This window comes from Schistocerca piceifrons, chromosome 2 (genome assembly GCF_021461385.2).
Source record: "Schistocerca piceifrons isolate TAMUIC-IGC-003096 chromosome 2, iqSchPice1.1, whole genome shotgun sequence".
Taxonomy (NCBI): domain Eukaryota; kingdom Metazoa; phylum Arthropoda; class Insecta; order Orthoptera; family Acrididae; genus Schistocerca; species Schistocerca piceifrons.
The window spans coordinates 1,091,858,752-1,091,863,877 of record NC_060139.1 but is presented as its reverse complement, the minus strand read 5'-3'; the positions used below and the strand labels follow the sequence as shown (position 1 = coordinate 1,091,863,877).

Below are 5,126 nucleotides of genomic sequence, written 5' to 3'. Positions count from 1 at the left end.
CCCTAGAATATCTGCCACAGCGGCCAGAACTCGTGCCAGCTGATCTTCCTCTCCTTCAACAGGAATCTGAACTTTGTATACGACCCCACAAGAGGTAGTCTATAGGAATTAAATCCGGCGATCATGGCGGCCACGCGGTTGGACCACTTCGGCCTGTCCATATTCCACCATATCGCCTGTCGAGATGTGTCCGAACCGCACCTGTCCGGCATTCAGGTGTCCATCCGACGAAGTACACGTCATCCTGTCTACCCTACTGCTTACCATGAGAAGCAGCTCTGAGACTTATGTCATTCCCTCAGCAGTCGTAGATGCGTTATACATAGGAACTGAAACCCTCGTAGAACGAAAACGGTACTTTTGTGGACACGGGTTTCTCTTCACAATATTATGTACTCACTCCTGTCCACAAGTCCTTGAAGTTTGTAACGGGTATTTCCGAACACCCTGTATGACCATCGCAAAGAACGTTCTGCCCAGAAGTAAAATAGAAATATGTATCAAACAAACGGTATTTTCAGTATTGCAGTGCCTGTGTTATTCAGAAATACGATGCAATGTTCTCTCGAACACGCATGAATAACACAGGCAGTGCAAAATAGTATTTATCCGCCGACATCGCTGTACGTGAATATCCATATGAATGTACGAGTGGAGGTTGTAGACACATGGTTGACGACGAATGGAATTTTGAGTCGGGCAGTGAACCGTGATCAGAAAGCTAATGATAAGGCGACCGCTCGGGAAAAGTATGAAATCCAGGTTCGAGTCCTGGTGTGGCTCAAATTTTCACTGTCGTCATTTCATTATACAACTAGTAAAACTAAGATCCGCCCGAGAAGGCCATGAAGGCCCAACGTTACCGACCGACCACCGTTTTATCCTCAACCCACAGGCGTCACTGGATGCGAATACGGAGGGGCATGTGGTTAGCACATCGCTCTCCGGGCCGTATGTCAGTTTAAGAGACAGGAGCCGCTACTTCTCAGTCAAGTAGGCCCTCAGTTTGCCTCAGAAGGGCTGAGTGCACCCCGCTTGCCAACAGCGCTCGGCAGACCGGTTGCTCACCCATCCAAGTACTATCCCAGCCCGACAGTGCTTAACTTCGGTGATCTGACGGGAACCGATGTTACCATTGCGGCAAGGCCGTTGGCATTACACAACTGATGGCTGTCCATATTCGCAACTCCGAATACATTTTAATGTTTATTTAGATAGCACCCTATATTTAATTATTCGGTAACCCACTTTTCCCCTGCAGATGTTTTCAACAAAATTTCACGATCTAGCATTCACTTAAACATGACTTCATTAAGAACATGGCTTCCACTCTCCTGTGGTATCACACCTTGAAGATACCCTGGCTAACATAACTCGTCCGCTTGCTGGAGGTGACAGTAAAGAAACGGAAACATAATGGTGAGTGTGGTGAGTATTCATCGGAGGTGAGGGTATCATCTGGAGTGCCCCAGGGAAGTGTGGTAGGTCCGTTGTTGTTTTCTATCTACATAATGATCTTTTGGACAGGGTGGATAGCAATGTGCGGCTGTTTGCTGATGATGCTGTGGTGTACGGGGAGGTGTCGTCGTTGAGTGAGTGTAGGAGGATACAAGATGACTTGGACAGGATTTGTAACAGGTGTTAAGAATGGCAGCTAACTCTAAATACAGATAAATGTAAATTAATGCAGATGAATAGCAAACGGAATCCCGTAATGTTTGAATACTCCATTAGTAGTGTAGCGCTTGACACAGTCACGTCGATTAAATATTTCGGCGCAACATTGCAGAGCGATGTGAAATGGGACAAGCATCTAATGGCAGTTGTGGGGAAGGCGGATAGTCGTTTTCGGTTCATTGGTAGTATTTTGGGAAGATGTGGTTCATCTGTAAAGGAGACTGCTTGTTGTTGTTGTGGTCTTCAGTCCTGAGACTGGTTTGATGCAGCTCTCCATGCTATTCCATCCTGTGCAAGCTTCTTCATCTCCCAGTACGTACTGCAGCCAACATCCTTCTTAATCTGCTTAGTGTATTCATCTCTTGGGCTCCCTACACTATTTTTACCCTCCACGCTGCCCTCCAGTACTAAATTGGTCATCCCTCGATGCCTCAGAACATATCCTACCAACAGATCCCTTCTTCTAGTCAAGATGTGCCACAAACTCCTCTTCTCCCCAACCCCATTCAGTAGATCCTCATTAGTTATGTGATCTACCCATCTAATCTTCAGCAGTCTTCTGTAGCACCACATTTCGAAAGCTTCTATTCTCTTCTTGTCCAAACTATTTATCGTCCATGTTTCACTTCCATACATGGCTACACTCCATATAAATACTTTCATAAACGACTTCCTGACACTTAAATCTATACTCGATGTTAACAAATTTCTCATCTTCAGAAACGCTTTCCTTGCCATTGCCAGTCTACATTTTATATCCTCTCTACTTCGACCATTATCAGTTATTTTGCTCACCAAATAGCAAAACTCCTTTACTACTTTAAGCGTCTCATTTCCTAATCTAATTCCCTCAGCACCACCCGACTTAATTCGACTACATTCCATATCCTCGTTTTGCTTTTGTTGATGTTCATCTTATATCCTCCTTTCAAGACACTATTCACTCCGTTCAACTGCTCTTCCAAGTCCTTTGCTGTTTCTGACAGGATTACAATGTCATCGGCGAACCTCAAAGCTTTTATTTCTTCTCCATGGATTTTAATACCTACTCTGAATTTTTCTTTTGTTTCCTTTACTGCTTGCTCAATATACAGACTGAATAACATCGGGGACATGCTACAACTCTGTCTCACTCCCTTCCCAACAGCTGCTTCCCTTTCATGCCCCTCGACTCTTATAACTGCCATCTGGTTTCTGTACAAATTGTAAATAGCCTTTCGCTCCCTTTATTTTACCCCTGCCACCTCCAGAATTTGAAAGAGAGTATTCCAGTCAACATTGTGATAAGCTTTCTCTAAGTCTACAAATGCTAGAAATGTAGGTTTGCCTTTTCTTAATCTAGCTTCTAAAATAAGTCGTAGGGTCAGTATTGCCTCACGTGTTCCCATATTTCTATGGAATCCAAATTGATCTTCCCCGAGGTCAGCTTCTACCAGTTTTTCCATTCGTCTGTAAAGAATTCGCGTTAGTATTTTGCAGCCGTGACTTATTAAACTGATAGTTCGATAATTTCCACATCTGTCAACGCTTGGTTTCTTTGGGATTGGAATTATTATATTCTTCTTGAAGTCTGAGGGTATTTCGCCTGTCTCATACATTTTGCTCACCAGATGGTAGAGTTTTGTAAGGACTGGTTCTCCCAAGTCTGTCAGTAGTTCTAATGGAATGTTGTCTACTCCCGGGGCCTTGTTTTGACTTAGTTATTCAGTGCTCTATTAAACTCTTCACGCAGTATCATATCTCCCATTTCATGTTCATCTACATCCTCTTTCTTTTCTATAACATTGCCCTCAAGTACATCGCCCTTGTAGAGACCCTCTATGTACTCCTTCCACCTTTCTGCTTTCCCTTTTTTGCTTAGAACTGGGTTTCCATCTGAGCTCTTGATATTCATACAAGTGGTTCTCTTTTCTCCAAAGGTCTCTTTAACTTTCCTGTAGGTAGTATCTATCTTACCCCTCCTGAGATAAGCCTGTACATCCTTACATTTGTCCTCTAGCCACGCCTGCTTAGCCATTTTGCACTTCCTATCCATCTTATTTTTGAGACGTTTGTATTCCTTTTTGCCTGCTTCATTAACGGCATTTTTATATTTTCTCCTTTCGTCAGTTAAATTCAATATTTCTTCTGTCACCCAAGGATTTCTACTAGCCCTCGTCTCTTTACCTACTTGATCCTCTGCTGCCTTCACTACTTCATCCCTCAAAGTTACCCATGCTTCTTCTACGGTATTTCTTTCCCCCATTCTTGCCAATTGTTCCCTTATGCTCTACCTGAAACTCTGTACAACCTCTGCTTTAGTCAGTTTATCCATGTCCCATCTCCTTAAATTCCCACCTTTTTGCAGTTTCTTCAGTTTTAATCTATAGTTCATAACAAATAAATTGTGGTCAGAGTCCACATCTGCCCCTGGAAATGTCTTACAATTTAAAACCAGATTCCTAAATCTCTGTCTTACCATTATATAATCTATCTGAAACCTGTCAGTATCTCCAGGCTTCTTCCATGTATACAACCTTCTTTTATGATTCTTGAACCAAGTGTTAGCTATGATTAAGTGTGCTCTGTGCTTCCTCTTCCATTTCTTACCGCCAATCCGTATTCACCTACTACGTTTCCTTCTCTTCCTTTTCCTACTACCGAATTCCAGTCACCCATGACTATTAAATTTTCGTCTCCCTTCTCTATCTGAATAATTTCTTTTATCTCGTCATACATTTCTTCAATTTCTTCGTCATCTGCAGAGCTAGTTGGCATATAAACTTGTACTACTGTGGCAGGTGTGGGCTTCATATCTATCTTGGCCACAATAATGCGTTCACTATACTGTTTATCCTATTTTCCTATTCATTATTAAATCTACTCCTGCATTACCCCTATTTGATTTTGTATATATAACCCTGTATTCACCTGACCGGAAGTCGTGTTCCTCCTGCCACCGAACTTCACTAATTCCCACTAAATCTAACTTTAAGCTAACCATTTCTCTTTTTGAATTTTCTAACCTACCTGCCCGATTAAGGGATCTGACATTCCACGCTCCGATCCGTGGGACGCCAGTTTTCTTTCTCCTGATAACGACGTCCTCTTGAGTAGTCCCCCCCCGGAGATCCGAATGGGGGACTATTTTACCTCCGGAATATTTTACCCAAGAGGACGCCATCATCATTTACCCATATAGTAAATCTGCATGCCCTCGGGAAAAATTACGGCCGTAGTTTCCCCTTGCTTTCAGCCGTTCGCAGTACCAGCACAGCAAGGCTCTTTTGGTTAGTGTTACAAGGCCAGATCAGTCAGTCATCCAGACTGTTGCCCCTGCAACTACTGAAAAGGCTGCTGCCCCTCTTCTGGGACCACACGTTTGTCTGGCCTCTCAACAGATACCCCTCCGTTGTGGTTGCACCTACGGTACGGCTATCTGTATCGCTGAGGCACGCAAGCGTCCCCAC

General features: G+C 43.5%; 1 pseudogene; it reads right to left on the bottom strand.

Annotated features, from left to right (window-relative positions):
- Window positions 1–1,036: 1,036 nt before the first annotated feature.
- LOC124778244 lies at window positions 1,037–1,154 on the bottom strand (annotated as a pseudogene).
- Between the last annotated feature and the right edge of the window lie 3,972 nt (window positions 1,155–5,126).